At 36.2% G+C, this 12,707-nt stretch overlaps 1 long non-coding RNA gene across 2 annotated transcripts; it reads left to right on the top strand.

The window, feature by feature from the left end:
• LOC132609303 (uncharacterized) lies at positions 1 to 3,983 on the top strand. Of its 2 annotated transcripts, none has more exons than XR_009570792.1 (3): positions 1 to 316; positions 1,014 to 1,410; positions 3,711 to 3,983. It is a non-coding gene; the product is annotated as an uncharacterized LOC132609303 (long non-coding RNA). The 2 variants fall into 2 exon arrangements; XR_009570793.1 differs by having other exon boundaries at positions 3 to 316; positions 1,317 to 1,410.
• The last annotated feature ends 8,724 nt before the right edge of the window (positions 3,984 to 12,707 follow it).

Raw genomic sequence — 12,707 nt, 5'->3', positions numbered from 1 at the left:
ATGATAATGTTACCTCTTTCTTCCACAACACCAAAACACAAAGACAAAGCGGAAAAGTGCCGTTTGAGGGAAAACAGAGTTCAAGAACAAGAGAACATAATGTGAATTTAGTGCTTGTAGCTGGCTTATCTCTACCTCTCTTTCTTTGAAATCAAAAGGTTACTGTAAATCTGTGAAGAAATAAAAAAGTTATGAATCTTTTACTGTTTTATCAAAAAATCTCCGCCTTCATATCAATCCTAAAACCCTTTTTGCCGATTTCCCTCTGCCCGTTGGAGCCACTCGTTTTCGTCTTCTGCTGCTATTATCTGAAAAGGTATTATTCTTACTCTCCTTTTTTCTGAAAATTGATGTGTTCGTGTGTTTGGAAATATAACTACTTTTCTGTGGAATGAGTTAGGGCTCTGAAATTAAGTTGTTTGTGTCTGTAAATATTTATATTGGGGTTTTGAAATTTTGACCAATGGGGACCGGTTTTGAACTTGTAATTTTTGGTTTTGATATTTGTAAATTTTTTTTTTTTGATAGTCGAAACTAATTTTCTAGGTTATTATTCGTTTGTTTGCGGATTTTCCCGTTTGTATGTGGATTTAGCGTTCTGCATAGTGTTGCTATGTTCTTTCTTAGAAGTTGCCATTCAGAATAAAAATAGTAGTGTTGATGCCAACAAGATGTTTGAGGAAAAGAGAGATTGTCTCCAAGAGTTGATCATTTGGTAATGAGGTACTCCATTTGCTTGCATATTGCAGTATGACTACTATTTGTCTAACTTTCTCGGGATAAGAATATTAGATATTGCTATAGTTTTTAAGAATGAGTATATATTTTCTCTATGATATCTTTTTTAATTATAGTAATTCTTTCAAGCAAACTTGATAAGTTGTTGTATGTCAGAAACTCCTGCTTCCAGGTAATTTATTTTCTCTATGAGAGCTAATTAACTTCCACTTGATTTATTGAGGAACATTCTTGTGACAGTTCTTGAATTTTTTGTTGTTATTGTGAAATTACAGTGACAATCAAGGCTGAAACTTAAGGACTTGGAAGTTGTAACGCAAATGATAAATTGTATATTAGCTCAAAATCGGGAAAGGAATGTCGATAATGGCATAGCTTAGTTGGGCACCTCTTATGATTTTGAAGAAGGCCATGTTCTCTTTGAAATTTTAGCTGCTTGCATGCTTTAACTTTTTAGTCTGTATCACTCATGCAATATTAGCTATCCCACAATTTAGAACTGATCCACTCATTATTCAGTTGGGAAATTCCTGCAAGAGATATAGAATAATATGGTGCTTTTTGTTACATTTTGTGAGATATAAGCATCAGGACTACTTCTATGCTTTGGATCAAGGAAATTCTGGCTGAATTAGCCCCTCTGCTTGGACTACAGAAGAACTCGCACTTCTTGTAAGACTTCTTTGTATGAGTCTTTTCTAATTTGATATTCTTTTCTCTTTCTTCAGAAGCTGTGAATTGAAAATGTGTATAGTTACTAGTTATCAATTTTCTTTTTCACTTTCTCATTTTCAACTTCTTGCTTCAGTTTTGAATTGTCTCTAGATATTCATGTATTGCTGCCAGTTTAGATCTTGAGATGTTTTTTCTATTCTAACAAGAGAAAGCTCTCAAGTCTTGATTAGTTTCTATTTATTCTCTGTGGAATATGTTCTCTTTGTTATCCATAAATCCTTGGATTATATATTATTCTTTTTGGGTGTTTGCTGCACTCTTAAGCTTAAATGCTTCTTTGATATTCTTCATTAGTAATCTTTTTTTTGCCATTTAATTGCCACATTAGGATAGATAGTCTCCTTAACAAAAAAAAAAAAAAAGAGGATAGAATGTCTAGCCTAAATCCAACTCAAAATAAATAAATAGATCTTAAAGTATGGGTGCATGCCATGATGAATCTCAACCAATTGTTTCTATGATTGGCATAAAATGCAATTTAAGAAGAATGTCTCATCAGTCTTTTTTATAATAGCATCCAAATATTTCTTGATGGACTTGCATCGACAACCTTTGAGAATTTAATTAGTCTCCGTAATCTTTAAAATTTTATGTGAAGACACTAGAACAATTGTATATACCACCAAAGGATGTGCTGCAGCGGATGGAGTTGCTTCTCCCTTAACTAGAGGTCTCTGGTTCAAGCCCTGGCTATGAAAAAAAATCTTGGTAGGGAGCGCTCCTCCCCCCCAAATGGGGCTCTACGCGGCGCGAATCCGGATATAGTCGGGCTCCAATGCGGGTAACAGACAAAGGGTGCGAAACCAAAAATAAATAAATTATATATGATGTTGTTCTCTGTCAATATTTAATAATTAAATGACACTTGGTTGTAATGCTTATACATAAGTTATGTGACTTTAAGAGTTACCCAAAGCTCTTTTGGTGAAAGGCAACTCCTAAATTGGAACCAAGTTGTTCAATCTTATGTAGGCTCTCATAACTAAGAGCCCGTTTGGATTGGCTTATAAGTTGCTTATAAGCTATTTTCAGCTTTTTTGAGTGTTTGGCTGGCCAGCTTAAAGTCATTTTGTGCTTAAAATAAGCTCAAAAAAATAATTGGGCCCATTTGACTTAGTTTATCTAAAATAGCTTATAAGCTGAAAACAGCTTATAAGCCAAAAAAAAATAAGTTAGACTCCCCCAACTTATTTTTTTTAGCTTATAAGCTGCAAACAACTTATAGGCATAAGCCCATCCAAACAGGCTCTAATACTATTAGCTAAAAAGACTTAACTTCAAGTATGAACTCTGTGGATATTGTAGACCAAAGAGCAGTAAGAACACCATTTCTAATTATTAGGTGCATACTCTATTTTTGATTATCCTCATTTACCAAACTAAGAGCATTTTAATTGATAATTGTGTTCTGCCACAAAATGATGAAACTCATTAGCACTTAAGAAGAAGTCACAGTATAATTAATTAAACTTCCTGAACTACTCCCGTTGTTCGTCCCATTAGCTATCACTCTTATATATTAGTAATTCATTGTATTAACTAACTAACTTGGATTTCAAAATGGTTATATTAGATGAACCAGTTACTTTATGCCTTTAAGGATCACTTTTTAAGTCACTCGTGAACAATATGTACTTTGTTATTTTTATCAATTTGAAATTAGGTTAGCAGAATATCTTTTGAAGTTTTTTCTTTAATACACAGTGAACTCATAACTAATATTTTAGATAAAGTATCTTTCAGATTCTCTGTATAAAAAAGTATCTTTCATATTGTTTTTACTGCTTTGGAGGCATTACTTTGGTTCTGGTTAAGAGCTCCATATAAACAATTGAAACTAATATTCTTGAGTTTTATTCCTTATGTGTTGCATTTCATCTCTGTGATGTCCTTTTATTTTCTAATTCTTTCATCATTGAGTAAGTTGTATGTTACAACTAGAAATAATTTTTACCGGAGTGAATTCTGTACTTTTTCACTGCCATCACTACTCTAGCACTTTATTTGAGAAATGTGTATGAGTACCATTCATTTTCTTAAAATCTGAACTAAAAATTAGAAGTTCTTACTTTTGCACTACTATTGATAATTGTTGGATTAATCCACCTGAATGCAGTAGAATTTGGCCTCTTTTTATATAATGTTGCTATGTATAGAAAGGGTAGTAAGGCTGAACTATTCAAAATTTCTTCCTAGTGTAGCTGCAATATTTACACTTGACATTTTTTTGTACACAGCTTGTTGAAAAGGTTCGAGTTCCAATGCCAAGTGAGAAATGTTTATAGGTTGTTGAAAATGGTCGACATCCAACACCAAGTGAAACACATTTCTACGTCCATACAAATGATTGATGACCATCAGGCTCCAGCCACGCATTAGTTAGCTTTTTATTTGGTTGGACTTTATTGTTAGTGTTGTGGATGTATTAAACTTAACTATACAATCATTAGATGCATTACGTCAATTAATTTGGATCTTGTATAATATTAAGTTATATAGAATTTTGGTTATTTTTAAGCGTATATAATAATTTTAATGTAATATGCTTGAACTAGGTGTATTTAAAAAATTAAACAAAAGATTTGCAATGGATATTTTCTCGTAGCTAATTAAATCAACATATAAAATATAATGTTGCGACGGATTTGCGACGAATAATTTTGTCGCCATAAACAAGCTAGAATTGTCTCGGAAAATATTTTACGACGGTTTAGCGAGGAAATTTGGTTGCGAATTAATTCCACGTCGAATTGTATTATGAATTTAGTGACAACATTTATGAAACAGCGACCGATTTTTCTGTCGCTAAACTTTACGACGGATTACAATCCGTAGCTAATCCGTTGCAAAAGTTGCTACAGATTCCATTATTCCGTCACAAAGTCGCTAGCTAGGAGCATAATAGTAACGGCCACAATTCCTTCGCTAATCCGTCGCTGAATGGGTTTGGCAATGTGTTGTTCAACAGTTTTTTTAGTAGTGTTCATTCAAATTGGTATCTAGTCGATTCAAATTGGTATCTAGCCGATTCTAATTGGTACTTACGTCATTCAGATTGGTATCTAGATAAATCTAATTGTCATCCATGCATAAGATAAAATCCTGGCAAGGGCATAAGTCTAGCATAAAATAAAAAGCCCGGAAAGGGCACAGGTCAGCAAAAACAAGCCCAAATGCACACAACATCCCAAAAGACAACAATGTAATGCCATCACCTCACAAAATCCAAATAGACCAAAGGAAAATAGTGCAAAGGACTCCTAGAAGACCTACATCAAACTAACAGATGTCGGAAAAGTCTCATCCCTGCTGAGCCGAGCTCTGGGCCCCACCACCACCACCACCATCATTATCAGCAGTATCTGCATCATTCTCTGACAGGAAAAAGTACTCCTCGTCGTCATCTACATCCTTGATCAAAAACCTCTTCTACGGATTTCCCCACTTGAAGATTGCCTTGATGCCTCTCCACATCTTCGCCATCAACTTACACTTCATCTTGTTCTTTTTCTTCTCCATATCAGTGTCTTCTCGAAGGATGGCATGGGCAGTGGCCATGGTGCTATAGGCTGACTCCAGCATAGTGAAAGAATCTACAAGCTTCTTGTAAGACTCCGTATGTTCCTTCTGCGCATTAAAGTATCTCTGCATCTCCATCATGGCGAACTGGTCAGGGCTGGCCTTTGAGGGTCCAGTGGGAAGCTGAGACACCAAATCCTGGATGCTCTGTAGCTAAGAACCCATTGCTCCAAAGGGTCCCTCTGGCTGGGAGGAGGAGCCATCCTCTATGTTGATCTCTATCTTCCTCTTCTTGTTCTGGAAAGCGCTACCCTCTCCCATGACCCTCAATGGGTGGAATGGTTTCTCCGGCGGCATCCAGTGATCTGTGGGAAGCTCATTCACCCCAGCAATTTGGCAAAGCTCAGTAATCAAGGAAGGAAACATCAAGCTCGAACAATTATGGATCAAATACGCTTTCAACTCTCGACCCACATAATAACCAATATTCCCGGGAATGCCATCTAATATGCAAGAAATCATCAAGGCATGGATCTATGTGAAGTCAGTCGTGTTCTCGAAAGGGGATACCCTACTAGCAATGATGTACTGCCACATCTTTGCCTCTGTTGTAAAATCGACAAATTTGATACCCCTTTTCTTGTTAGCCCATGAAACTTTCTTGCCAGCAACACACAACTTAGAAACCAACCAATCCCCAAAACAACTATCCTTCTCTTGTATTGGCCCTAGTGGATGATTGGGAAGATTGTAGAAAGCATTTATCTTTTTGGGTCCAAATCTCACTACCTTACCCCTTATGATAAGCTCGAGATTTTTGAACCTGGTACGCTTCAAATTTGCATAAAACTCCCTCACCCATTCCTCATTTGCTTTGCATGGAGAGACGATAAAGCAGGAAGAAGCTCGAGCACCTTTTCAATAATAATCCCTTTTTTTGGTAGGAGCTTCTTGGTGATCAGATTGTCATATTATCACTACAAGAAAAAAGATATTTGGTAACAATTTTTTTTTTGATGTGCCATAGATTGATTATTGTTGTAAAAAGTGCTTTTGGCAACAAAACAAAAAAAAAACATTGTTGCATAAACTTTTCCCAACGGCTGTTATTGCAACGGCGTGCAACAACCTTTTTTTTGGGTTGCCAAAAGCACTTTTTGTAACAATAATCAATACTATGGCAATAAAAAAGTTCATTTGGCAACAATAAAACTAATTTGTTGCCAAATATTAAATTTTTTTTGTTGTCATTTCTATACTTTCTTGTAGTGAATCGGCGATGAAAATCACAGGACATGAACCTAAAAGCGACATATTGCTCCTCCGCAGCCTCTTCTGCAATTTCCTGATTTGGTGCCACATTTTCATTCATGCTTGGGTCCATTATCACCACTCTAGCACCTAGAATAAACAAAACCAAGTTAGTCCAGCAATAGAATCATGTCAAGCATTTCAAAACTCATCAAACAAGCTAAAGGAACCAACAAAATAGGCCCAGCATACACAGTTGCAAAGCTACTGGTTTGCAAAAACAATCCAAGCATCGGGCCTGCAGCAGTAGCACCGCAGATACGAGGTCTCTTTTGCAAAAAAAAAAAATTGCATCTGCGGAACTGAACTTCTCAACATCTACCGCACCTGCGTGATATTTCTCGCAGGTGCAGAGTTCATCACAATTCTCAAAAACCTAGAAAATAGTCGGGGTTCCCGATTTCCCCATGATTTTTTGTTATGAAATTCTAATTCTAGACTTCTAAATCTTCAAGCATGCACGATTATTAGACTCAATGGATCATGATTTCAAGCAACAACACCCAAAATTCTAGAAAATCCCACAAAACTCCATGAAAACCCAACCGGAATCTTTCTCAATTTTTCAACCAAATTTAAGCCCATAATAATGCTCTAATAGTGGTAATCATGATAGATATCCTTAAAATTCCATTCTAGACAAGGGATGAGATGAGAAGCTTACCTTATTGAAGCAAATCTAAAGAAAATGTAGATGATTGTGGGTTCTTTCCATCGTGATGTAGCGGGCGTTGGGAATTCTAAGTTTAACCAGCTCGCACATACCTCATCAAAGGAGGGAGATTTCCCGGGGAAGTATGGTCGTGAATCGTACCGAAAAAGTCGAAAAAAAACCCGCCAACCACTTAATGATGCTCCTCTAAAGGATATATTTTAGAGTCGCCACCTAATTTTTTAGAAAATTAGGAAAATTAGTTCGAAAAGGGTTCATTTAAAATAGATATTTTTACGACTATCCTAAAAGAAACCTAATCTACTAAAGTCTGGGTAAGGATTCTGGTAATCTCCCGGGGAAGGTGTTAGGCACTCCGGTATTAAGGATCCTCTCAATCGCGGTTTACCTTTGAGTTCTAATAGTGCCTTATGATTATGAATCATTTTTGACAAAAATTGCTTAAATCTAGATTTCCACAATAAAAGGGTGTCATTTACATGCAAGAAATATATATTTTTTAAGAAATCGCCGAAGTATAATTTTGTTCAAAATTGAGCGTGGGTGTCGGACTTGAATACCTAGGCTAATGTCCGAAGGCTCTTAGCCTAGGTAGGACTCCACGTAAGTCCACCCAAAAAGGTTTTTGAAAAAAGAGGCATTATAAGTTTATGAGAGTAGTTTATGAAAATAGTTTTAGGCATAATGTCGTATATATATACCATAATTGATTATACTAAGTTATTTTTTAGTCTACTAATTATATTCTATACTAGCCAAATTTTAATCCATTTTTTATACAAGTTTTATACGCATTTTCACAAGTTTCAAACATCCAGAATCGGTTTGTAAGTTTTAAACAGTCCAGAACGGTCCCAGGCAGTCTCAATCCTCGAAGTTCCAATAATGTCGATTTAGTCCGGCAGTTTCCCAAATACAGTGTTTTAAGTCCAATACCAGTTTCATCCATTTTTATCCAATTTTTCACACAAGTTTAAATTAGTTAAAAAAAAAATCAACTTGGAAACTCTAAATTATGTGACAATCATATAAGGGTTCCAATATCTTAAATTTAAAGGCACAAATATGAATTTAAATTACATAAAGTAAATAGTAAGGGTTTTGGGCCGAACAAGCCCAAACGAAGGTATTATGCAAGTTTGTCCCTAAGTCCATATGTATGCTCCATTTTGCTTTGGATTCGTTTGACTCGATCTAGATACGTAGTGGGCCCCGTAGGGGCCCACCAACGGGTTTTAGACGAACATAGAGATAAAGGACATACATGACATTAGTATACGTTCACAAATTAAACTAAGTAGAAATTTAAAAGCTATAATAATTAATGCAAAAATGAATTACATCAAATTTGGGCCAAACCCCTTAATACTTTATGACGGCAGAATAACAAAAGTAGCCCAAATATGAAATAAGCCCAAAAATAATAGTAATGATAAACCACACACAAGTAATAGGCTCAGATAACAAACTCATGCTGAAAATTTCCCAAGTATTAAAAGATAATATACATGATATACCACTCCGTTTTTCTCAAATTTTTCTAAGTGTCGAAACTGTGATATACACGATATCCCCTGACAAACCTACTAGGACAAAGAGTAAAACCTCAATACGGGTATACCCTTTATCCACCTAATAGAAAGGTAAGTTTGACTTTCGTATACACTCCAATATACCTAACACACATACTTATTCTCAATTATTCATTTCAAGAAGAATCAATAATGCAATAGAAATCCCCTAACATCTCATTTTTGCTAGTCTCAAGTTTCTAATTGGCTCCAACAGACTTAAAGATATCAGTATACCAACAAAACAACTCAATGATCCAACAACACTTAGAAGGAGTCAAAGGCCTCACTACTAGTCACAGAAACAAACAAGGTCCCAAGGGATCCAAATAATGCAAGGCACAAAGGCGTCCAAATAATTCCTAAACAGCAATATCACAATCAAGGAGAATATGGCAAACTGCAAAATGGCCAAGCAAACAACAACAATGATGGAAGGGTAAAAATAAAGAGGGTACAGTGAGGGAGAGAAGAAACAAGGCTAAAGCCATAATCAACACACTCATGGTCTTAATTTCCAGATTTTAGAAAAAAAAAAAGGAAGAGACATGTCACGACCCAGCTAGGGGCCGCGACGGGTACCCGGGGCTAACCACCGAGCACCGCTCGCTCTATTACTCACCTTACTCGATTAATGCTCTCTTGCTAGTTTTATACACGAGTTGTAGAAAAATCATATTTTTATATAGAAACATATATGCTTTATATACATTTGCCTCTCGGCCATTAAAATAATATATACATATAATAACATCTGTAAGACCATCTAACCCATACTGCGTATCTACGAGCCTCTACTGACATACAAACATATAGACGGAACAAGACTCTGTCGTGCCCAAAATATACATATATACCAAAAGAGGAATCATAAGCACCTCCGAACAATGGAGTGCTCTCAATCAGCTGACGGCTACTAAGAATCTGGATCGAGCTCGCCTCCCTGTCTACCTGTGGGCATGAACACAGCGTTCAAAGAAAACGGACGTCAGTACGAATATTGTACTAAGTATGAGAGGCATAAACAATGAAGAAGGACAACAATAATATAACGAGAACATCAATATGAACATCTGGATCTGAATGATAATCATAAGAGAAGTGATGCATACTGTCTTACTCATACTCATCATTATATCATATATGCATGACATGCAAGCTGCCCGTCCATATAGGAACGGTGTGATAATCAATAATATTAGCCCGCGTCCAGGCCTCCCGCGTCCGGGGTACTATCTCATGCCGCCCACTAGTGGTGTCTGCCCATGCCAAAAGGTCATGGTGTATCTGTATAGCTGCCCGCCGTAGCGGTGACTGCCCGGCCAACTAGGCGCGGTGTGATGCAATCATGACATGCTCATCATAAAAATACTTATAATAATGTGATTATAAAAAATATATTTGTTATTGTACATGCATGAAGACTCTAGAACGACTGCATTCCATCGAGGTGACGTAAGGTCGTGAACCCTCGATTCTATTATGAACGTATATGAACAATCTGCCTCACCTTGAAGGGATTAGTATATAAGGTGAGTGTATACAAGGGACAACATCATTTACTTTATAAGAACGTCATATCATATCTCTTGACTCATATAGCTATTCATGATCTTAAGCTCTTAACTTTCCGGGATATAGGAGAATCATGGGAAGAGGGGGAATCATGTCATAGGATTCGTGCCATAGAAATAAAAGGTCTATCCCCACATACCTGTTTCATTTATCTAAACTATCGTTCACTTGTCTTCCTTCAATTCCGCGTCGTTACCTTCACAAGAGAATTTGGACTAGCGTTAGTTAATCGATCAAGAAAACACATCATTATTTCTAGGGAAAATTAGGTGGCATTTCCTTTGTTTCTACTACTTTCCCGTTCTATTTCAACTCCCAAACATTTACAGCAACATTCATGATATTGCAAGCAACAATCCTCATTCATATACTTTACATAAAATCCACCATTTTCCTCCAATTTCTCCACATTTAATGGTTTTTGCTTATCATCATAATTTTACTCACTTCACACCTATTCCATGGTCTATACGTCATTCATAACGTATTCATAATCATAACATGTCAACTTTCATGATCCAACCTAGCTATCACCCAACTATGACACTTTTCACCCAATAATGGTCCACTTTCTATATCTTACTACAATTCAAGTGTCTTAGGCTTCTAATGCTTTAAACAACATGCCAAAGTCATAAAAATTACCTTGGATGGTGGTGGAACAAGCTTAGAGTGAAATCCTTCCTTTTGCACCAAAACCCTAATTCACCTTTCTTGGAATTCCTTGAAGAAGATGACTTCCAACTAGGTTTCATACACTTTGTTTCATAGGTTTGGTGTTGATGATCTTAGTTTTCCTTTGATTCTCTTGAATTCCAATGGATGAAGTGTGTGGAGAGTTCTAGAGGGTTCTTGACTTGTATGGATGAGAAATGAAATAAAATGAGGCATGGGTCCCTTTTAATAATCACATAATCTGATTTTTAATGAACAATCGTCGGGTGAACAGTGGTCGTAAACCACAGTTTACGGACCGTAAACCAGTTTACCGGCCGTATAGTGTGGTCGTATTTAAGCATGTCAAAACAGAAAGGTTGGCTGAGGGTTATGGCAGTTTACGATCGAGGTTTACGGTCCGTAAATCAGTTTACGGGCCGTATACCAAGTCGTATTTAACCATTTTCACACTTTAACATAAAGTTGGAATTTGGAAAGCTAGAGGACGTTGGCAGTATACGGTCCGTAAATCACTTTACGGGCCGTATTCTGCTTTACGACCACTGGCTGAATTGAAATTCTACAACTTTCTCATTTCCAAAAATTCATGAATCATCATTCCCTACTTAGTATAACATCGCACCCTCATACCCTTCATTGGTCTATTCATTGTACATGTACGGGGACTTTTCCGAGGTGTAACAAAAGCATTGACTAAAAAGAATGGGCACTGAATAGGTGACCCAACAACATAAAGGGGAGGGATAACAACACAAATACCAAACACACCAACATGCTTCTATTTTTTTTTTAGTTTTTAAAGAGTCAGCAACCAAAGAAGGGGTGAAACAGAGGGATTAAATGACTTAGAAAGTCATATATGTCCAGTGATGGAACAATTTAAATGCTAAAAAACCATGTTTTAGTTCGTTTGTTGTCAACAAGGATGTCACAGGAGCAAAATTACAAATCCATGGCCATTTTAGTTTAGTTTTAATCCCAGCAAGTTTAATGATAACAGGATAAGCAAATCACAAGTTCATAAAAATATCAATAGGGATTCAGAGTAGTTCACACTTAGTCCATATTGCAAGATTTGTACAGAAAATACACAGATATCAAGTAGGGGCTTCAAATAGCATAAATAGGGTTAAATGACAGAACCAGACTCAGGTTTCACAGATGGATTTCAAAAGGAAGAATGTAGGCATCATAATTACCTTTTCAAGTTGATCCTAAGCCCCCTTCTGGGTATTCTACATTCTAAGTGAATCAAAATGCACAAATGAGTCTTTAATAGTAAAGTAAGTATCAAAGCACAAATGACACACAAAATAATGTTCAAATCAACAAGTAAACAATAAAGGAAGTGACAAACCTCAGAACAAGGAACACAACTAGTTTTTCCCAGGGCGCAGTTTGACCTTATTATTAGTATTTTTTTTATTTTTTTTACCTTTTGCACTGGTTTTAATAATTTATGTGAAACAGAGGACTTCAACTACACTATACCCTTATACTAACATAAAAGCATAAGATTTAAATTGCAAGTTTTCATGGACAAAAAAGTGAGTGAGACACAAAGAAATTTCAGAAATTCAGAGGTGAGATGCAGGCAAACCACTTATAGATTTGTCTCTAACTTTGTTGTTTCAATTTTCATTCAAAAAGGCCAAGTTTCTTATAAACTTCTCACTCTTATTCTTTTTGGCAGTTTTCAGAAATGAAGGCAACAACCGCACATAACATCCAAGACATTTACACTCTTCTATGATCAAAATTTTAACTACAAATCACATTTTTACTAACTTTCATTCTAGACAGTCTAAATATATCAAACAGGCTTTAGGAAAGATCACTTTTAATCTTCATATACCCAGCAAAGTCCAGAAGTAGCAAGGAGAGACAAATAGGCAAACAACCAATGC

The sequence above is a fragment of the Lycium barbarum genome, chromosome 9 (genome assembly GCF_019175385.1).
Source record: "Lycium barbarum isolate Lr01 chromosome 9, ASM1917538v2, whole genome shotgun sequence".
Lineage (NCBI taxonomy): Eukaryota > Viridiplantae > Streptophyta > Magnoliopsida > Solanales > Solanaceae > Lycium > Lycium barbarum.
The sequence above is the reverse complement of the archived record's forward strand: the minus strand, read 5'-3'. Positions and strand labels throughout refer to the sequence as shown.